This window comes from Linepithema humile, chromosome 4 (genome assembly GCF_040581485.1).
Source record: "Linepithema humile isolate Giens D197 chromosome 4, Lhum_UNIL_v1.0, whole genome shotgun sequence".
NCBI classification, from domain to species: Eukaryota; Metazoa; Arthropoda; class Insecta; order Hymenoptera; family Formicidae; genus Linepithema; species Linepithema humile.
The window spans coordinates 19,034,745-19,059,011 of record NC_090131.1 but is presented as its reverse complement, the minus strand read 5'-3'; the positions used below and the strand labels follow the sequence as shown (position 1 = coordinate 19,059,011).

The following is a 24,267-nucleotide window of genomic DNA, read 5'->3' as shown; positions in this document are numbered from 1 at the left end:
AAACTTTTACGCGTGTTAAACTTTCACGTAGGTATCGTGTGTTTATACGTGCGTTCATTTTTCAATACTACTATCGCATTCTATGTACATAAAAATATCCGGAATGTACCGTGTTGGATCGGAAAAGATTACTTTTGATGGAATGAGCTTATGCGAGGGAAAATGCAGCGATAAATTAGCGAACCGCTGTTGCACAACAACCGTTTCCATATAATTAGCCGTGAAAATGAAAGATAAACCACACCACATACATTCCATTAGCTTCATTCAGTTACGTAATTATAAGTTATGCCGTACAGTATCATCAAATTTTAATCACACGTTAGTTAAAGAAATTAACATCAAGATAAAATGTCATTTAATTTGCTATTAAACATATACGATCTTGTTCTTTTTTCCTGTTTTGAATCAAACATTAAATTAACATAAATATTTAATATTTCGTTTTCATTCGATTGCAAGATACATCTATTTTACTTCTAACAATATAAAAGAAAAACAGTCGCATGTGCATATCGCGCGTCACTATTCTTATATCTTAATCGAAAACATTTTTTTATTCCGAGCGATGATGCATATGTAAAACGTCGGCGTCGCACAGATGTAGGCTGCCTTCGGACTTGAATCTTTGCCCTTCCGCGAAGATTTCACTTGGCACGGGTGGTGGTATTTCGCTCGGTATTTCACCAACGTGCCAAACTTAATTTTGCAACGAGCTTTTCGGCGCGCGCCGACCTCATAGAAATTCTAGAGGGGTATGTACAAGTAAATTGTGTCGTTACTAACACATGATGAACGCAGTTCCTATTTGCACGGAATGCTTGCAATGTGTTGACATTGTATATGGACAAGATTTTATGAAAATACACTGTTACTACTGTAGTTGACAAACGAAAAGTTTTTGGGAAAAATAACTTATACATGACATGACTTTTCCTAAGAAAATTGAAAATATCACGTTTTCAGATTTCAATTTTAAGAATAAAAAGATTCAGAATATTGTAATATATTAAAGATTTAATCACATTAAAATATCCTTTATTCTTTAAATTTTTTCTTTATTACTGTGTCAAAAATATCTTGTTAATGTTAAAGCAAACTTAAATACTTTAGAAAAATATGTGTGCGCGAACCTTGTTTAAACTTTTTTGATCGTGTGATACGGTGTTAAAAACGGATGCTTATAAATATTGTTGTGTCATTATAGTATAAGTATACAGCAAGAGAGATTTACGCCCGTTGCGGTAAAACATCTACGTAAGCTACGCCGGATCATTGATTAGTTTGACGCTTTTATGTCAACAATGCGTTTCTCTTCTTCACGTAACATATGTTGGAAAAGTTAATAGTATTCCATTACACAATCGGGGGACGCATCTGCGGATTAGTTAATGCAACTTAAATATCCAAATAAACTTTGGTAATTTATGAACAGCGTGATAATGCATCTCTCGCATTTTTTATATTACGATTTATATAATTCTGTTGCGCTTTTTCCGTTTTACTTATTTTTTACCCTCGATTTTAGTCCTTTTCCGCTTTATTCTTCGCCGCTCTCTCACTTATCTCTTATCGTTACTCCTCTTTTTCTTATTTTTTTTTCTTTTCTCGTTTTTTTACCGCTTTATGCGCTATATCGAATGCGGCGAACGAAAGAAACCGTGACGTCGCAATTAGCAAAATTGCTAATTTACAGCCTTTTTAATCAAATTAATGAGAGGGTAGACGCGTACTTTTATGCCTCGTTCAGTTATTTATGGTTTATGGTAACTGCCCGAAACGGTTCTGGGTCCTGGCGAGGACTCGGGCCTTAAGATCGATTTAAGGTTTGCCTACAAAATGACCGCCCTTTTTCTCTTCGCAAAACTCGTGCGTCTTTCTTGTGTTCTTTATCATTTTCTCCTCCTTCTTTGGTTTGCCCGCTTTTTCGTTTTCCCCTTCCACGCATGACCGGTTAAAACCGTCTTACGACTGTCTAATTAACGTGTCCCAACCGCGAGAAATTAATGGTTTGAGATTTTTTTGTCACTCGCCCTTCAATAAAGACAACTCCTTTGCTATAATCCAATAGAACTCCTTCGTTATGCATGCACGTTCATGCGCTGCTTATAAGAGTTTTCTAGATTCGTTAGCATCGCTTAAAATTACAATTAATTTCGTCGGAATAAAATTTTGCATTCAAAAATATTCCGATTGATACCACTGAGTTTGGAAAACGAAGATACCAAAAATGCGATAGTAGTAATCCTTCGCATATAATAGCATATAAAGCACCTTTTCGAAAATCCGAAAAGTAAAAGAGAAAATATATTACGTGTATATATAACACGTGAAGAATTTTATATCTGCTACAATATTTAAGCTGGCTTACGAAATTCCATAGTTGTTTTTGTGACCTACGCGGTATACGCGCACCTTGTTGTCTGTTATTAAGCCTTCGTATCACCTTCGTCGAATCATTCGCACGGAGACACTCGTATGATTAGGTCACGGGGAAAATTGCTTCGTATCGCGTCGCATTATTTTACAAATACATATATAATACGTAAAGAATTTTATATCTGCTACAATATTTAAGCTGGCTTACGAAATTCCATAGTTGTTTTTGTGACCTATGCGGTATACGCGCACCTTGTTGTCTGTTATTAAGCCTTCGTATCACCTTCGTCGAATCATTCGCACGGCGACACTCGTACGATTAGGTCACGGGGAAAATTGCTTCGTATCGCGTCGCATTATTTTACAAATACATATATAATACGTAAAGAATTTTATATCTGCTACAATATTTAAGCTGGCTTACGAAATTCCATAGTTGTTTTTGTGACCTACGCGATATACGCATGCCTTGTTGTCTGTTATTAAGCCTTCGTATCACCTTCGTCGAATCATTCGCACGGCGACACTCGTATGATTAGGTCACGGGGAAAATTGCTTCGTATCGCGTCGCATTATTTTACAAATACATATATAATACGTAAAGAATTTTATATCTGCTACAATATTTAAGCTGGCTTACGAAATTCCATAGTTGTTTTTGTGACCTACGCGATATACGCATGCCTTGTTGTCTGTTATTAAGCCTTCGTATCACCTTCGTCGAATCATTCGCACGGCGACACTCGTACGATTAGGTCACGGGGAAAATTCCTTTGTATCGCGTCGTATTATTTTACAAATACACATATAATACGTAAAGAATTTTATATCTGCTACAATATTTAAACTGGCTTACGAAATTCCGTAGTTGTTTTTGTGACCTACGCGATATACGCATGCCTTGTTGTCTGTTATTAATCCTTCGTATCACCTTCGTCGAATCATTCGCACGGCGACACTCGTACGATTAGGTGACGGGGAAAATTGCTTCGTATTGTCGCATTATTTTACAAATCGCGATCGCGATAAAGATTGAAGGGTTTATTTCTTATGTATATTTATGGATCAACTAACAATTTGCACAATTCTCGTAATTTCTCTCCATTGCAGCACCGTGTCATCGTACTTTTCCGAGTTACATTTCTTTTTCCTGATAAGACAAAGTGCGTGTCGCGAATAATTAATGTCGGGAGTGTAAATATCGCGCGATAATCGTACTTTCGCGAGTGCTATAAAGGAGCAGCCATCGATGGACTGAGAGGAGGAGGAGGCCTGGGAGGCATCGGGCATCGGCGGAACAACTTTACGGTAAGCAATTTATCATTTATTTGATATTTTCGAGATCAATCATTCATTCTTGTGACATAAATATTTTCAATATATTTAATATTAATAATTATTTAAAGTATTCATGTAAAAATTAGATTCTTTTAGAAATTACGCAATTGTTTTATCAAATAATTATTTGAAAGACAAATAAGAGAAATTAAATGCAGGAAATATTTATTTTTAAAATATTAATTATTTTATGTACTGCTGCAATTATATAAATTTCTATTTTTTACAGATCGACGTGTAACTACAATTCCGCTGCTGCGCAACATGTATCGGTGAGTCAAGATCAAATTTTCTTTAAATTAACTTCGAGGTAATGAATCTATGAAAATTAAACATCTTTTTCTGAAATGCAAGGCATGCTTATACTCTTCGTTAAAAAAGAATAAAAGAAAATTTTAAAATAGTATATTATGGACAAATACAATATCGCATAGATTTATTGCCTAAAAACGGATAGCCAAGGAAAGGTTAGTTTTATATCTAAAATCTTGAAATCTTGATTAATTTATTGCGTATATGACAGTATCTGAATCGAGGACAATAGGTATATCGAGTTATGACTTTTTGTTGTTAGTCCCCCAGCATTAAGTAATAGTAATTGATATACGTAAGCAATAACGGTAACTAAATAATATTAAACGCATAATATTAAACGTAAAGTATTTAATAAAAGCGATCTTGCGGAACGACGATGTACACGTTGTTTTCGTCTCGCACTCGAATTTGGAAATGACACATTTAAAAATTAATTCGACTTTTTTACGCCGGAAACGGTCATTAAACGTTATTGTCGCGGGAATATCAATCACGCATTCTCTCATTCTCGCTCGTTTGATGTATTAGTCTCTTCGGCCCCGTAATTTTCTATGATATTACCACACGCCCACTATTTCCTCCGCCGCGATCGGGCGATTATCTCTCTTCCGCATCTTCACTGATTTTCTTTCGCTCTTCACCTGCCTGTTGTCGCACATAATCGTCGGCGCAAATGCCAATGGTGTCTATATAGATTTCTATTTAACGGTCTGGGACAAGAAAGGGATTTCTTAGATGGCTCGTGGCTTTTTTACTATCGTGCTGCAAGAACGTCCTCGCTGTGTATATCCGTCCGCATAGCGGTATATACACGTTGCTGAATGCACCGTGCAGATGCTCATCGTGGCGGCTAAAGGCCTTCCTCTCGCCGGAGAGAACGATCTGCCAGGGATAGATCAATGACCTCCGACATACGATGCCTATTTATGAGCGAGGAAGCTAGGATCGATCTTTGTCAAAGACGCGAGATGTTACGAAATGTCTCACGGTAGCAACTTTTACCAAAAATGTAATTCTACGTAATTTCCTTTGAGCATCGTATTTAAATTCATTCATAAAAGTTTGCCACATTTAAAAAGTCTAAAAAGCAATACAATATTATACTAAAACCGTACTTTTTCGACACATTTATTCCATTCAATTTCACAAATAGAAAAATTCTTATTTCTAAAGGCGCAACACGACTTAATGCCAATGCGTAATCCTGTTTCCGTTAACGCGTATCCGATATCGCACTTCTAAAGACTAATTCCCAAAAATCGTGATTTTTAATTGATTGTTTTAAGCCGAGGGAAAAATCGCGAGGGCACGGAGCTCGATAATAATGCGTGGGAGAGCGGGTTAGGTTAAGAGTTGGACAGTCGACGATAGAGATTGGGAGAGAGAAAGAAGGGCCAGACGGAGGAAGGCGAAACGTGACAGACGATGCAAGACAGAGAGAGAAAGAGAGAGACTCGCTTGGAACCGGGCTGGACTTTGATGTACTGTCAGGCAGACATCGTAAACGCATTAGTTCCCGGTATACGCCGCGCTTGTGTATGTCCCTACCCCCTGCGTGATTCCGTTATAGACGTTACCTTCCTATCCGTTGTCCATCGGCGCGCGTCTCTGTGTGCACAGAAATACACGCGAGTTCGTGGGAGCCGCGCAGAGAGACGACGAGACGTGCGGTTTCGGTTCCACACACAACAAAACCTCGGTACACAACCGCGTGCGAGCAGACAGGCGGGGCGCGGTGTGACGGCGAAGTCGAACACGAGAGGTGATCGATGTTAGATTATGACGCGCGGACGATACGCGTACCGAGAATAGTAAAGAATGTTCGGCTAACAAGGCTAACATTGGTTCAGTCGGTCGATAGCGTGTACGGTTCCGCAAGACAGCGAGAGTGTGTCTATTGAGGGGGAAACGCACATATCCCTAGCAATATGCGAATTCATAGGAGCAAATTGAATTCATTGAAACCAATTAAACTATAGGTTTTGTCGAGGAGGCCGCGGGGCATGTGTATTCATGAAAATTTCGTAACTTTTTAAATTCAATACTTCGGGCAGCGAATATTTACGTAATCTCACTTCGGCGAGTTACACCGTTGAGAAGCTGCACGCTAATTCTTACGTAAATCCCGTTTTTTTGTTATCGCAATTATCGCGGCCAAGATGGTAAAGTACGCGGAGGTTAATCGCAATCGCAACTTTTACTCCACGACTCCCAACGGTTGTATCATACCGCCTTCTTCTTCGGCATATGAAGCCGATGCTTAGACACGATATGCACGCGGATATCTCCCATACCGAACACGAAGTTTCTTGATTCCCTGTCGATCCACTGAAAACACGCGATACCATCGGGGTGGGAAAAAACATGTATTAGCTTATATTCGATGATTATCGGCTCGGGCAATTAGACGGTTCGGTACCGAACGTTTTACGTCCGTGTTCCATGACGTGTTGCGAAATAGAGGTTTGTCTCGTGATAAGACAGGACGGACATAATGGGGACAGAGTAAGTAGGAGATGTAACGTAATCTCGCCACATACCATGTGGACGAAAGGAGCGAGGAGGGTGCGAGGAGGATACGCTCGGACACGAGAAAGGTGATCGATGCTAGATTATAAACGCGACCGCTACGAACTGCACTATGGGAATCGTAAAGAATGTTCGGCTAACAAGGCTAACACGGGCCCTCGCGGGGCGATACAGTCGCGCGCGACGTATCGTCCGGAAAATAACAACGCGATTGTGCCCATAATAGATATCGAAGAGCGTGACCCCGCGCGGGACCCCCCTCGCGTGACTCCACCTGGACGCGCCGGGGTCACGTCAATCAGCAGGCTCCAGGTAGATTCTGATCCGTTCGCGATCGCCAAAGGTGATTTGATAAAGTGCTTGTTACTACGTGACTCGGTGGTCGCCACGCATCTATTCAGCGTCGAGCGGATCGTTCCGTTGGTAGCGAAGAATGTGGCATTTAAGAAAGACGCGCGAGTGATCGATCGAAACGAGAGGCACACTTTCACGGGGCATATTTTCGCGTGAAGAGTCGCTCGGCCGGATTTAAGAAACGCGATGAAAATCCGTGCAAATAATGGAAGTAACAACGTAACGACCTCTCTTCGCCGACGGCTATAAAGTTTCGTGAAAATTACCGCTTCATTCACAGGCTTGTAAGAGCCTGAACCACGCGAACTAGGAAGTCTTGGGGATAGTTTTTTTCGCGCGTTATAACGGGAGGTATATAAAGTAGTTTATAATTAGTACAATATCGACGTCTTCGTGCCAAGAGTGGGCGAAGTTAAGCATCTTTTATGATTATTAAATTGAGCATGCCACAACGCTGGGAAAAGTACACCGGATAGTAGCGTGATAAGGTCAGCGTTTAATTGGAGGATCCTCCGACCTCGCTTGCGACTCCAACTTCGTGCGCAGTCACGCATCAATCAATGATGATAGACAACGAAGATTCGATCCATCCGCGTTCCATAAAGACGATTCGCAATCGTGTCGCCGGTATTTCCTCGACACGTTAGCAGTTAACCTTTGTGTCACATATCTGCGAGATGCTGACGTGTACAGCTATGATTCAATACGCGAAGCTTCCTAGAACGCGAAATCGCGACATTATCGCGCTATAAATCTAAATAAAATTGCCCATCAATTATTAATTAATAATTTCTCTTTCGTCACTTTATTTATACTCCTGTATTAATTCACCTTAAAAGTTTAGCATAAATTTATTTAACATCCTCAAACAACTTTTTTAGAATAAATTATCAGTCAACAATGCGGTAGAAATGTTTGCATTGCATCTCCGAGAAATCTGTACAATAATCCGCGACTATGACGCATCGATTTGAAACAAAGCGTTTTGCAACCCGCTCGTGAGTTCATTGCGGGGATCGCGCATTGATCAATGACCGTAGCCGGCGACGCGATTTATTCGAGTTCAACCGAGCCATCTGTCGAATCCCGATTATTAATTTATCCGCGTTACGAAGTCTCAAAAATGTCGGAGTTGAACACACAAACGGCTGACATATCGCCGGCCGTGCGGGGCATTTCGTGAGCCACGCGAGAACGAGAGGTCGCCGCATCGATCAATGAGGCCGTGGACGATGAAGACGTGGCCTGTGCGATTTCGATGCGGCCGGTATTGATCCTTCGACTCGTTAACAGTTAACTATCCGACCATTTGTATGGGACTCCGTATGTGTTATCACGTTGTGTAAGTCATCGGGCGAGACTCGGCGTTGAATCGCGAGGTGAGATTTATTCGCCTGCACGGCGGTGAAATTCAAACGTATCCGTAAAAGGTGAAGACCAATAACGGTAACTAGCTGGATTATATTCGCGGTTAACGCGAAAATTCGACGGGGTTAACGAAATAGTATTCGAACGATGCCTCTCTCTCCCTCGTGGCCGCGCCTGAGAATCGGGAGGATCTCGCGCGTCGATCGATGATTATAGATGACGACGTGATACATCAGTGATCAGCGTATTATCTTCATCTTTGATCTTCTGGACTTGTAAGCGTTAGTCTGTGACATATATACCCGCGCTGTGATTAAGCGAACGACTGCGAAACGTATTGCTATTTCGAAACATCGCTCGATGTTCAATTCATTTTCATTTAGACAAGACTAAAGGTGAATTCTATTATATATCCTGTTGCATAATGTCAATGTATTAGGACACAATAGATCAAATATTAAGTATACATTACTGACAGCACGTTCAAAACGACATCATGCTAAAAAAGTGATAAATGATTCTCGACAATGATAAATTTATGAAAAACTAGCATCGATGTACTTACAGAAAAAAATTTTTTCAACTCAAATTGTTGCATCAGGCTAGTTTCCGCTGCATTAGCAAAACAGAACAGCTTGAAAGACGGCTAACGAGGAACTCATTACTAACAAAAATGCTACTACTGTAAACATCGTGTATTAAATTACCGACATTACATGCGCCGTACAACTGATGGGATATCGAATGGGCTAACAAATCGGGTGTCAGGCATCAGCTCTCTCCGCTTCGCTCAAGTAGCAGACGTCGCTCAGGCATCGTCGGGAATCTGTCCGAGTTCGGTATCGTCGACTCGTTAGTTGTTAACCTTCGTGCCGTGCGTATCCGAGAGCGAGAGATGAGGCGAGGTATATACGTGTCGTCATGCGACGTGATTCATCGCGAGAAACTCGGTAGGTTTATGCGGAACCGCAGCGCGGTGTCGGCGGGGGAGGGAGCCTGTGGGTTCGTACATGACGCGCGACGAGGAAGAGATATCCTCATTGTTGGAAAACGCAAGGAAACCCGTTGCGAGAGAGTTTACCGGCGTTTGCTCGCTCGCTCGCTCGCCGCGAAGAAAAATCGCGCGCGACCGTTACCGGTCGCTGCCGGCCGATGCGATGCGATGCCGTCGCGACGGGCCGGCTCGAAGCGATGTCGCTGGGCGCTGAGAGCCGAAGGGGGAAGAACACGATACGAATCGTCTCGTGTCTGAGTTACAGCCGACCCGGCGCGACCTCGGATTATGAGGGTTATTGCCTGCGCGCGCGAGTATACTAATTAGCGTGGATATATACTATGCGCCTATTACGGTAAACACCGCCGAGAATTTTCGCGTGATCTCCGCGCCGAGCGTATAGGGGCGCACACGCGATACTAGGCATCGCTTACGCACTCCTTTCTTCGTGTCTGAGCGACGCGACGGTCGTCTAATCCGCTCCGGAAATGATTGCACGATTTTTTTCACACGTTGACCGGTATTTAAGCGGATGCTGGCGCGCTCTTATCGCGACAGGTGTGACGAAAAGAACGAATCAACGGGATTACATGAGAGAATCGCTGTTCGCGCTTTCGCACAGTACATGTTTTGCATGTACTGCGCGATGCTAATTACCGTCGCGTTGAAGATGTCCCGTTATCGTTGACGATTATTACTGCTTTCTCGAAGACATTATCGACCAAAGACTTGTTTCGCTTTTTTCTCATTAGCGTTTCTCTCGTAGCAAAAAAAAAGCTTTACGTACAAGCAGTTAGATATTTTTGCAAGGATAAATTTAGGATTTTTACAGCACCTCGTGAGAAAAAACATAGATGTCAAAGAGTTAATAACGTCCACATGTACGTGAATTGCATCTTACCGCTACTTTCAACGTGCCGCCGCGTCGCGCGATGACATGCAACGCGCCACGGAAAGTTTGCCCGATTAGAATCGAGGAATTCCCTTCGATAGACGCGTATAGACAGGGAATCCGTTCGCGTCCACAGGTGGTTAGTGCAGTCAGGTTCATTGTAGCGGACCGGTTTTTGAGATCTTAAGATTCTCCTGTCCGTCCGTCGTTCTTTAGTCTGATCTCCCTTGTTACGCGGCGACGAGCGCAACGACGACTTTCGTCGTGCATCACGAGAGGAAACGTAATACTCGGAAAGAAACCCGCGGTTGTGGCTCTTCGACGTTCGCGGCCAGTTTGCCGGCGAGCGCACCGATTCGCTGTTCCGGCTGAGAGTTACCCACCGCCGTCGGTCGGTCGGTTTCGGTCGGCAGTCCGGTCATTTAATATGGCAGCGCGTTCGCCGGAGACACTGACAGATCTCGGCAATTAATAAAACGTTTCCCTGCTTATTGTCGTGGGCTACTTGGTTATGCTCCGTGGGCTACCCTTTTCAGCGTGGCGAGCACGTACGAAGCTTCTTCCCTTTCTCTTTCTTTCTCTATCTCATTGCCTTTCTCTCTATCGCGTCTCGCAGCTTCTTTCCATCTCCCTCGCTATCTCTCGCGACTCGGCTTCTCCAAGCTTCCGTGCCGCACGACCGACACGATGTACCGGGTGTGCCGCGGAAAGGCAAGCGCACACAGAGGCGCGCCCGCGTTTTGAACAGACGCGTATTAATTGGCCCGCGGTCGAGAGCTGGCACTAGTGGATGTCCTCGTGTCGAGTTTCCACCGTGGCGATTGTTGCCGCGCTAAGACTTCTGCCCCGCCGTCAGCGAGATAACGAACAGCGCCCGTTGCTGCTGCACGCTCGAGGGACGTTCCGGACCTCCTAGGCTCGAGAGATCGACCGATTAAATCAATTCTCCCTGGCGTTTGACGCCAAACAACTCTGACCTGGATGAGAATCTGTCGAAACTAGAGAGATGCTATCTGAGATGGTATTTCAGCATAAGTCTTTCATACATTTTAAGTTGTTCTATTAAAATATATATTTTTTATAATAATTTTAAAAAACTGTATTAATCTTGTAATCTCTCGGTAAAAAAGAAAATAACGAAACAAAATTGTAAATAATTTTTTAACAATTACTAGCAAGTTATTTATATGTGGAAATTAACAGAACATATTTGTTTTACTAGCAAATTTATAAGGAAAGAAATACCATCTTCCGGCATTTAGTTATAACAGCGAAACAAATTTCACGAGAAATTAAAATCGTTCCGGAAAACGTGAAACATTATCATGTGTTGTGGCAAAAAACACTGCAAGAATTGTCGGTTTCTACCGAAAGACGTGCGGATACTTTCGAGAGAGGAAATTGCGCCGGGCTCCGCGATGTACCGCTAGGAATGATCTCGCCGTTGCAAACGTCCATTCCACGCTTTTCAAAGCGAGTGATTATCGCGCGCGTTCCGCAACGATGTCCCGGTTCCCGCGATCTTAGCCTTGAACAATGTTAGAACGATCTGCGGTTTTTAAATTTCCGCCTCGAGTCAATCAGGAAATAATATACTATATTCGGCCTCACCTAATATATTTTTCTTTTTACAATCAATATCAATCGGAAACGCGCGCAAAAAAAAACGAAAAAATGATGATAAAGAATTTCAATAGTAACTATAGTTCCTATTTAAGTCTACGTTCCCGTCATACGACTGTAAAACCTTTTATTTTAAGAACGATCGTCGATGTAATGAAACGAATTTTATGTTGACGTTTTCTTAATTAAGTCGTCAGCCGGCCGTTCCTTTCTTCAGAAGGGGTTGTCACACTGCGTTTTCTCGGCCGTCGCGACCAATGGCAGACTAAGAAGAAAGGGAGAAAAGTGGCTACAGCCGAATATAGATCAAAGATATGACGTACTTTACGATTGCCGTCAGCCAACGTACTTTGCGTTCGCGAACTTCGAGTGTTCCGCCTTCTCGCGTAGTCAAACGGCGAGTAAACGCTATTAGTTATTAGAAGCTCATGCACTCACTCCGGCACTCTTCTACCTATTCAGTCGGCAGAACGTATTTTCATCGAGCTTGCGTTTTCTCGGTTTGCATACTCGTCGACAGAGGCATTAAATGTCAGCTCGCGTTTCTTCGTCGGCACTGTATCCGCGCCAAATCGTTGCACCGGTCGCGAAAGAGATGTATATTTGTAGGCTGCATCTCTGGCGAATGCCAGCGAAAGGATCGTTCAGCCGCGAAAAAGAAGCGCCTTCAAAGGAAAACGGAAGTAAGAGGCTCTCTGGCTTTATTATATTCCGAATTGGAATTTAATAAACCGGCTTTATTATACTGTAAAACTGAATAAAAACTGAAAAACTTGCGCGTTAAAATTATTAAATATTTTTTATGTCTTTTATGTCGCTAAATATTCGTTATATTTATTGCAGCTATTTGCATTTATGAAATTTATATTATGCATTATGCGACGTGTTTCGCCATTGCACGTTTAAATGCGAATTATTCGAGGATGCGCGAGCCGTGTCAAGCGAAGTGAACGTGGTTGTTGCGACAGAGCGGGTTCAATTGCCGCAGATGACAATGATACGAATAGCCATTGTCACTTTGGATACTCGGGGATCCACGGCTTCGCCTTTTACGTCCCGCGTGTCGGTGATGCCGGCAAATAAGACGTCGCGTCATTAACAAAGACATTCGCGCTGCGCTTTCACACCAAGTTGCAAGTGGGCGATGAAAAACGCGCGATTATAAATTAAGGGGGAGAGGGACGGAAGAGTAATTTAAACGAAGATAACGAAGAGACGACAAAGAGACGATGATGCCGTGAGAGAAATCGAGTCGTTCTAGGTCCGAATGCACGTTTCGGTTGTCTTTTACCTCCTTTATGCTCGCACGTTAATGTCGCCAGACGACGTGAATACCTGTCGTTGAGAATTTGCACATTAATCCGCTCGCCAATATATTCCCTGTCGCGCTGTGCAACCTCCTGTCCCTTAATCTAACGTTCGAGTCTGTTGCGGACCGTTGCGGAGATATGTAGTTGGATCATTAGCGATATTCGTGCTGCGTCGCGATATTACAGAACTCGAGTTTGTCAATCGCCATGAGCGGTGAAGAAAAATACGAATCTCAATCGAGATAACGTCGAAAGCGGCGCAAGAGCGGTGGGCGGAAAGCGAACTTAAACTGGTTCGTCTCAAGTTGCTTGCACGTTACGAAACCAACGAGAGATATTTGTTAGATGCAAGAATTCGCGACTAGATTATCGTTTTTTATAAAATTATGTCGCGCGATATCAAACTGTTTTTATCTATAGGTCTGAGTGTTGGAAAATGTTACAAAACGCTACATTTTATTACGTACGCCGATCAGTATCTCGCGATTCGGTGGGTGTTGAAGAGTAAGATCAGTATATTGAGACATTGAATAGAAAAAATAATATTGAAGGTTGAGCGAAGATAAAGTATATGTATAAGCGATCAAGGAAACAGATCTCGACTCGCTCGACAGCTATTCTGCTATTTCATCCAAACGGTAATATCGCTGCTGCACCGTTAGGCGCCTACAGATGCAAAATTTTAATCCAACATGCAAGCGTATGCATTATTGCTATTCCCTACGCCGGACACGTTAATTGGCCATAAAGAACAGGATAAAGACTCGGAAAAATGTCTGAACACTCTAAAAATTTTCAGCTCAATAGTCAATTAATTCAACAAAGTTAAGATGATAAATATTACCGATAAGATAATTCGTGCCGTTTTTGTCGCAAGTGGGCGCGGATGGTTTGTGTTTCTAGATTGAGAGAAGACGAAGCGAAGACGCGAAACGAGAAGCGAGATTAAAAGAAAACGAGGAGGCGAACGAACGACAAAGAGGCTGCCGATAATGGTGGGTGGAGGCAAGGGGGAAAGGAGGAAGCTGACTTGGACGATGGTTCATTTCGAGTTCGGGATTCGGGAATTGGTTATGAATAATGCAAGCGCTCCTCGAACGCGTCCAGCCGACCGGCTGGAGATCGAATCCGCGCCGGTCAAACGGAGGTTCCGGGTGAGAGGGCCGGCTTTAAACGCGAAACGACGATGACGACGACGGCTCGACTCTGTTCCGGTTGTCTCGCGCGGCCTCTTCGGCGTTCATCGCGGATGACGATCTCGCGAAATAACGATTCCGGAAACGGAGTCGGCGGATTTGGCGTTTCGGCCACGATCGAAGATATATCTTCGTCGATGTCTCTCGACCGATGAATAATGCATCTACTTCGAGCGAGTCGGTGATCTCTTAACGTACCGTTATTGGGGACATTGTCTGGGTTTACAATAGGAAGTAGCGGAATATTAGACGGTTTCGCTTCGCAGGGAAGGGGGGGGGGATCTCGGTGGGAATGCAATCACATGAAAGTCAATGATCGTGAGACGGGGTGGTGTCTAATAACGAGGGAGCTTAAAATTGGACGTCATTATGCTGATCCGCGTGAATTCTACGACTTTTCACTTCTGGTGCAATCATTCTGACGCATTTGTGCATCATTGTGCTCCTTCAAAATAATAATTCGAACAAATATCATTATTTTTCCATGATAATACAACAATAATTGCAGGAATTACATTTCCATGTTGCTAACTTTGTTATTTTTCACGGAACAAACAGCGGCGATGTACGTTTTTTGCGAATCGAGCGTTCCATTGGACGTTTCAATCGAATCAGAAGCTGGTGAAATCGGGCGCGCGTCGCTTTGCATCGCGATTTAATGCAATTAGCTAAATGCGTATTCGCCATACGTCGAGTGCAAACACCGCTAACATTGTTAGAGCCCCTGGAAGAGACTATGATTCATTGTCTGAACCACTCGCATTGATCGAACCAATGGATCTGTGAAAAGAAAAAAGAATTTGTCCAATGAACAAACCGAGACGCGCTAGGGTTTAAAGTTATGATTTACCGATAGCAACTGTCGAGGACCTTCTCTTCAACTTATTTGACGAACCGTAGATGTTTCCTTTTTCAAATATTTTGCAAAAAAGCAATTTCGTGTTTGTGGCATATTTTATTGACAATACATTTTGTAATGCACATATGTGCATTAATCATGCTACCGATAGAGACATAATTCGTATAAAATTAAATAAAGAGAAAAGAGCGAATAGTTTGAATGTATTGAGCTTCAAATTGTGTGTTATTTATGATATTATTATTAATATTATTATTATTATATTAATTATTAATATTAATATTATATTCATAATAATATTAAAAGATTAATATTATCAATGAAATATCAATAGTCATTATAACTCTTTAATAAAACTGCACAACTTTAATCAGAAAATATGTGTGCATTTTATAATCAAGTAAAGACGAAGCTGATTAAAAAGATATAATTCAATTATCGAAATAAAATTTAATTATTGTAATATTATTTTACATCCGTCCGTGAAGCGACTTCGATTTTCCTATAAAATAAACGTCGTAGGAAACAATTCTGAATTTTAATGTGCGATGAAATCCATCGGTAGTCACAACATGTGCTTGCGTAGCTTAAGAAGCGCGTCCATCAATATTCCAGCGCGAGCGACTCATCGGTTAATTTTGAATAGAGGCTCGTTTGCGGTCTTCATACTCAGACGTTTTTTATGTACATAACCACATATGTATACGTGTTCATGGCAAAGTGCAGAAGCTACAAAATTGCGCGAGACTGGACACGGGAGTCCTCCGAATGCTCGACGCGTGTCCTTCCGTTTCCTCGAGCGCCGTATGTCGTCCTTTCAATCTCTCTTTCTCCGTTTTTTTCTCGGTCTTTCCCGTGAGCGGGAATCCTATTGCGCGTCTATTCTCCGCCTTCCAGGAGCTCCTCTAAAATTTTGCGACGTGGAAAAGCCGCCAGGAGGGACAGTTTTGTCACGCCACTTTCCAGGTGAAATGTGAAACTGTCGTGCGCAGAATACACGCTGTCGAATTCCTGACACGTGCCGGGATAGTCAGTAAGAGAACACTGGATGAGATTACTTTGCCAATACAGAAAAGACGTCAAAATGCGAGCGTCGATGATGTTTAAACACGTGTACGGTTTCCGTAAAGGCGGTATTGTTTCGGCGGTATTTTCAAGTTGAAAGTGCTGGTCAATTCGCCGTTCTATACTTTCACGTCTTAGACCACGACAAATGACCGTGTTAAAAGATCGAATAGGAACTTTCTTCAAATGGCCGTGCGTTAAATCGCATATGTGTACGTGTAAGCATGCGGCGTAGTTAGACATAACTCATATCGGGCTTCAAAAGCGACACTGACAAGCCCATGAATTCGATTTCTTCCGCATACTGATTTGCTACATAAACGCATTCGCGACTGTCGGGGCGAGTATGCGCGTATCGCAGGAGGCGCGGTAAATCTGCGCGCAAAGACGAGGTGCTACGATAATGTCTACTTCTACGTCCTTCGTTTCTTTCGCGCCTGTCGAGTAAAAAAAAAACTGTCATAAATAATCGCTGCGCAGTTCTCCGCATTCAATCGCACTGGAATTTTCTGTGTCGCGAGATATCAAGTAGATACACAGCGTTTCTAATGGCGGAACTCGCGATTACAAAATTGCCATTTCTTCACTCCGACTTCACGAGTCGTCATCTGAATGATTTCGAAACCGCTTCTGCGAAAGCGAGTTCTTCCGCATGCTGTCACGTACGATGTAATATATTCCCATTGCACGCGACGCGAGCATTTGGGGTCGCGCCGGAAGATGTCTGACGGTTTACGACCGTCCGTCTGCGAAACGGGAACTCGTTTTCACGCGGACAGCCATTTCTTTTTCATCCTCCGTCTGGCTTGTCCCGGGGTCAAATCGATTTCGGTCAGAATTGGAGAAAAGTTTATGCGACGGTGCCGGCACTGGGTCGGAGCATATTGCGGCCCCCTTTTTAGCGTGCGCCGCACGAGTCAGCTGGCCGCCTTCACTCGGATTCTTTGAACGCGTATGCAGGACTCGAAGTCAAAGCACGGGCCCCCGAGTAGCCGACCGACGCATTTCACACGTGTCAATCGCGGCGAGATTTACTGTCGTTCATACCGTCTCTGTTCCCTTCATTCCGTTGCGTTCGCGCGTTGTATATGCATGCACGCCGAAGAGGCCTCCCCCCGCCTCCGTTCGTTCGTTCGCCTTTCCCTTTCTCGCTCCGTAAATCATCCCGCGCGCTTTGCCTCGCGGACCACGACGCGACGTTTACGGGTCCTACGCTTATTGGATCGGTCCGAGGCGCGCCGCACCGCGTTACGGACTTTTGCGGAATTAGTCGCGACTGAAATACCCATGTAACGAGCGGACTGTGAAATTGTGCGCGAAGACCGGACGCGAGCTGATTGAAAGGGATGTATGATTATTTCGCGGCACGCTTATTTGAAGTGTCAGAACACAATATTGAGAAGAGAGATTTCACTAATGCAATTATATAATTGCACGTATAAAGCAATCATAAGCATTTCATGAAAATAGCGCATTAAAAAATAATTTTTATAAATAAAAATAACAATATTAATTGATATAAATGTGTAATTCGTAAAACGACAAGTGTTGATTTTATATATTTACATCGATCTTATTGAAAATATTAGAAATATATTTTTATTCGGCCGCAGAATACGTGTTTTATATGCGATTAATTCTCGTAGTGCAGTTGCAACGGGAAGGAAGGTACTTTCCGTTTTCTTAAGTAATCAACAAACTCCATGCTTGCGTAAGAAGACCGTTGTTCTTCGCACCGCTTCATGAATGTCGCAATATTTCCTCGCTCATACCACGAGAATGGGCACGAGCGGATTGCCGGAGATGGGTAGTAAACTTTCAAAGCGTGGCTTGAGTAAAAAATAAAAAACTGTAAGTTTGCGTGGTGACGACGTGTTTTTACGGAACTAACGACGAAAAGTAACTATAGATCCTTTACGGCCTAATTTGCGACGCTATATACTCGCGAGTCTATTTGCCGTAGATAATTAACGTTATGGTAGATGATTAACATAGACGACACGATCCGTATTGAGGCGATTAGTTAGTCAGCACCGAACCGCGATAATTATGTTTAAGCAAACCGGGCTCGTTAACACATGATAAGTTTGAGTGCAACCCGTAATTTTCAAAGGATTGTAGAAGCTTATTTATAGTACATGTAATATCGACATATCATAGTTCTGTTAAGGATTTCATCCACATTTTTAATAGAAATATGTGCATGTAAATTTCGTTGCTATCTTTTTCACGTATTTTTCTTATCTCTTATTGTTAGTCATCATGGGCGACTTACTATTCTTAACTTACTATACTTAATCGAAGACGAATGTAGAGAGATTTCTCTATGAAGCTTATAGAAATTTAGAAAAAGAAAATAGATCGAGCAAAGATAATGTTGAAGTTTTCAAAGATTTTCAATGTTTGATCTCACGTTAGCAGATGAAATTTTTAAACTAAATAAAAAAAGAAAAAACTAATTTGGAAACAAATTACAATCTAGACTGTATTATTATATTTCATATTGCGAAAATTATATTCTTTTTTTACTTTTATTGGCCATCTGTGCTTTATTATTAAAAGCTGTATATTTTTTCGAGTCATGTTGAAAGTTCGTTAAAAAATTTGATATGACGATAAGGCTCGCCGAGAAACGTCGAGATCACCCCGATAAATTTTCCCGAGTATAATGATCTTTCCCTACCAACGTCAGCCGCTATCGCCGCGCGTCTTAACGTAAAAGAATCTTAGCCACGTCCGCCGCGAGATGAAGGCGACTCATCGCTCTCCGTGGTTCAGCTATTCATACGAGGCTTTACAGCGTGTTAATGAAAAATGCGGCTAGTCAGCTGGCGTTCGTCTTTAAGTGTACCGGGTGGCAGCTTTCGTCGCGATCGATCTCCTCTCGTGAATTTTCTACGATCAACGCCGAGACTATATCAATTTCGCAGAAATTTGTTCCCATCCGAAACGTTCTCACTGCAACATGCTATTTCGACAGAAGTCGTGACGCATCCGATACTTTCTTTACTTGCTCGTTCGTCGACGAGGCTATTCCGGAAAGAAAACGGCAAAATAGTGCAGCGAATGCAGAGTTTAAACGTCGAGAAAAGTATAATTGCGGGTGCGCTCCTTAAGGAATGTCTTTTTGCTGGGACTCTAACATCCATAAGATGCACTTGAGAGTATGTGTTTAAGCCGTAGAATGATCGGTCGCGGTAAGAAAGTATTTGACGGCGGCGCGCATATGAACGAGCGAGATGCGTTCGATGAACGAGCTCGTGCAGTGCGAATTTGATCCCAAAAGCGATTTCGATTTCTCGCGAGCGATCGCGCCGCTCGAAAAGGCGTCAGAATCGCGCCTCGTGCTTTATTATAACGGCCGCGATGATAGCTCAATTGTGCGAAACGTTAGATAAATTACCGTTTCGAATCGCTACGGCGAATCGCGCGGATGGATGGGGAAGGATAATAAATCGTGCGGCCGAATGGGGCGCGATCGATGTAAGTATAATCGCGTTAGCTGTTTTCAGCGGAAGTAGAAAAATTGCGGAGTAAGCATATACTTGCACGTCAGTGTATGCTACATACCGTCAGAATAATGTTGCCTGAATATCTTATAAAAAAGAAATTGAAAAAATATTTATCGTAAGACAGAAAATTGTAAGATTTTCGGCATCACCCGGTACACCGTGGCGCACGAACGGATCTACTAGGTATACTATACACTAAATGTCTACATAGATACTTAAGATAGATACTTATATAGGATCCATACGTGGTGGTATATAAAAGTGCACAAGAGATGCCTATCAGCAGCGCAGGAAAGGCATAGACACCTGCGTTATAAGCTCCTGCTTACCGCCAGCATAGCATCCATTAATTGCTAGCTTTTCAAGCATGCTTCATACCGTGTTTTGAAGCTTGGAGCCTTATATTTCTGGTGCTGCGCGCCAGCAGAGCGTACACAAAATGCTAAAAATTGAATCTTCCGATCTGTCACAAATATATTATTATTCTGTTATTAACTTCTCTCCAATGATTTTGATAAATACATATTTCCTGTTTATTTTTTACATTATTATTTTATTTTTCTGCCTACCCGAGTAGAAAATACAATAATTTAATATTTTGTGTACCTGGTCATGAAATCAGAAATAAAAATATGTTATAATTAAAAAAATGTTTCGGCGACTGCATGCAATGCTGCTCGGAAATAAACTTCGGGTCATACGAATAATTATTTTCTATCTGGCGAATTTTAAAGTGAATTTTAACAGGTTTATGTTGACCGAGTATGCGCATCCACCAGCCGACAGCGTTTACGTCGTTGATTAATAACTACATTAATCCGGGGACAGGAAGTTACCGGGAAGAGAATATAACGAGAATCACGTTTACTTACAGTTAAGCGAGAAAATGGGAGCACGAAGAAAATTGATCAACTTCTTAAGCAGGGCGTTCTTGCTATTTTTGGTATCCTCGACATTCTCCTCTGTAATTCCATTATTCTTCGAGACATAACGATGTCATTCTTGAGGATGTAAAAATTATTACATTAAATAGCTCATTACAAACAAGATTTTGATGTCTTTTGTAGTCAAAGAGTGAGCCGCGCGTCTGTCAAAATTAATAATGGAATTGATAATCACGGTAACGAAAAAGCTGAAGAGGGATGATTGGATGATCGCTCGTAATTTCAGATAAGAAACAGGAAAGGAAAGAGTAGAAAGAGGAGAAACGTGTTTAGCCTTCTCTCGTCTGAAGTTCTCGCCGCGCGTTCGCATCGTTTCTCTCGTTTCTTCTTCCTTCGCCGATCCAAGCGAGTCTCCCTTATTTTCCAGTTGGTTAACATCCGTGAACTATGAGCAAGTCCTTACGGCCGAGACGCGAGAACAGGCGAGGGACATTATCAATGGATCTACGTTCTACGTACGCTCGCGAGAATACTTAGTATGGTTGGCGCATGCGTTAACGTGGTTTCTGCTTCCTTTAAAGAGCGTTTCGTGTCTTTAAATGAACTTCCTTTCGTTTTTCCACTTATTAACTTGGATGATTTTCTACCTAATGGCGGGAAGATGACCGTAGAAGTCGTTTGCGGCATTTAAAGCGGGAGTGTTTTTAAATGGATTCGTTTCGTAGTACTTCAGATATCCAGTTTCCTCGATTAATTTTGTTAGAGTTCTGGTCGAAATAATTAAAATTTATGGGCGGTGGCGAGTCACGTATAACCTTTCAGAAGTATAATAACATCAAATATAAAGCTTTTTTCAAACGACCTGCTGGTTTCTCCCTGCGATAAATATATACAAACAGCTAAAGTATTTTAAATTTTGCATATTTTAGTTCAAAGCAGCAATATAAGCGAGATAATTTCGTGACGAAATATATTCAGCGCTAAATGAATGCCTAGAATCAACTTCATATTCTGAATTTTATCAACTGGAACAATTTTTCAGTAATTGATATGTCAATGACTATCATCATCAAACAGCCTAAATCGGCTTTTACGTTTTATATCCGTTGCCAATGACAGTAAAACATCAATCACATTCATTGTGAAATAGGTATTCGGTTCATAATGATTCTCTGTGTGTGCATGAAAAATTCGATCGATGATTCCAATCGACGGACTTGTTGGTAATTAATCAAAAATGCATTATATGACGCTTGGTCGTCACGAGCATTTTTATCGTTCCGTCCGCGCGTCGGCGTGACATCATTCTCACTACCGTGTCAGCCTGTCTGTATTACTTTATTTTCGGACGCTGCTTACGAGCGCTAAACAGTCGGGTCGACGCGCACAATGAGGTGCGGCCGCCTTTGATCACTCCTGACATTCGGTATTTTCATAATTTATTCCACGCTTCGGACACCTTCCTACCTACCTTCCCCAGTCCCCCGGGTAGCCCACCACGGCACGTCCACGGCTGTAGGATAAAACCTATTCGTTAGAACCGTCTGTTCGGGAAGCGACGTACATAGGATCACATTAACACGGAGTATCCTTCATAAATTAGGAGTCGAAATGCGGACGTGTGGGCAACGCTTAATAAGGCATTTAGATAAAAGACTGGTCCTCTCCAGACTTTTCCGATTTATCACGCACACGGCTGGGGTTCTTGTTCGCGGACATGTGAAAGCATTAATTTATACACAGTCGGGAATTTAAATCGATCTGGGCATTTGTAGCTATCTTAGCACCTCAATGTGTACTTTGAAACTAAAATAATATCAATATAATATCGTATTTTATGATTTTAAAATGCGTAAAATATATTGCTTTTGAAATTTGCAAAATTTCCGGATCGCTTTTATTTCAAACGCTGTCCTATATTTAGATACCTATAATAGTTATTCTATTAAGAGTATACATATTTGCAATCAACAAAAATAAATTGATTATCTAAAACGATAATGAAAGTATGTTGCTTAATTTATATTATGCGTTCGAAGTTAATAGTTAATTAGTGTCTCCAATCATGTGGACTATCAATTACAGGATGAGATACGTTATAATACGATGGAAATTTCCAATTTAATTTTAATTAAATTTATGTAGACGTATTTTATGTAGATGTATTTTCCAATATTATATGCATATATACCTGATGGATGAAATGATATCTGAATACACTCGGTACGATATATATCTTATATGTGCTGAATAAAATATTAATAATACTTTTATTAAAATGCTATGTGAAAATAGCCAGGTAATTTTGTAGAAGGCTGTTTAATATATGCCCGCTAAATAATTAATAAAATGCGTGAAAGCCTTTGAATTATTCCAACCGGAAATTCTATGAGATATCTTTAAAGCTTTCAATTTCCCGTTTCCAATTTTGGAATACAAATCGCTCTGTTCTTGTTGCTTGTGCTGATGATGCACATTCCAGATGTATAGTTTCCAATAACACATCTGACTTCTCGCGTATGCTCGCCTTATGGCGGCCTCGTTAGGGCGAAAGCTTATTACGTCGTCTAATGTCTATGACGGAAATTAGAATTTTTTGGCTTCATTTAGGACACGCCAAATTAGAGCAAAGTTCGATTTTCCACTCAAAGATTCTCTAATTGCTTAATTATTTTTAATTACTTGTACTGGTGAAAAAAATATTAAATGTTATATTCATTTTTAATAAAATATTTTATTTTATATTTTATAAAGTATTAAATTATATCATTTTATTACTTTACATTTTTTATAAAATGTAAAATAAAATTACAAAGTTATTAAATAACACATCAATATATCAGATATTAGGTATTAATACTTCATATTAAAAGAAAAACTCTCTCTTTCTGTATGTTTATGAAGCTATCTTTTATTTTCCTTTTTTCTTCAGCTTTCACTCATTAAGTAATAGAAGCATTAAATTTCTTTTTTCTCGTTGATGATTATGAAGCGTCTAAAGAGGCTAACGCGTGTTTATGGTGAGAAAATTCCGCTTGGCGTGTAATGTATTATTTTAATTAATAGTTATGTAACCTCCTTCCAGACGATCATCACGAATACGTTGTAATTAGCCTCGTTGCGCAACACGGCGTTAGTGTCCGCCTCAGGGGTTGCACCGGGTAGCAAAAAAGCTATAATATCAAGCGCTCCGCTGAGCTCTCAAGACATTACTATTTTTTCGCGCGCGATCCTGAACGTGACCGAAATCTTCGTGTCTGGTTTCTCTAACCCGAGCCCGTCCTCCCGACCTTCGCGAGCGCCACGATAGAGCGCCGAGGCAGCGCGAGCGGGAAGAGAGAAAGGAGGAGTCCTCGTTAAGACTCCGTTAACTCCGCCGAGTATGAGTCAGGAATTGCGTTGTGGATAATTAATTGGGTGACATGTCGTGCGCTAGGTACGCTGGCGGCTGCATCGGGCCGTTATTACCTATTTCACGGAGTGTTATAAATAACGCGGCGCATTCGCGTATTTGCATTAATTCCGTGTAATGAAGGCGATTAGGTTAATGCCTAGCGTCGAATGTGGTCGTCGTGGCGGCTTTATACGCAATTCTCGTACTTGCGGCGAACTCCGCGCAGGCCACTCCCTTTGCAAATCGCTGTCCACC

At 41.8% G+C, this 24,267-nt stretch overlaps 1 long non-coding RNA gene across 1 annotated transcript in view; it reads left to right on the top strand.

The window, feature by feature from the left end:
* The first annotated feature begins 3,311 nt into the window (after positions 1–3,311).
* Positions 3,312–24,267, top strand: part of LOC136999726 (uncharacterized) — a 269,273-nt gene continuing 248,317 nt past the window's right edge. Inside the window, exons 1-2 of the long non-coding RNA XR_010890051.1 lie at positions 3,312–3,687; positions 3,947–3,989. This is a non-coding gene — a long non-coding RNA (uncharacterized lncRNA). The remainder of the gene's footprint in view (positions 3,688–3,946; positions 3,990–24,267) is intronic.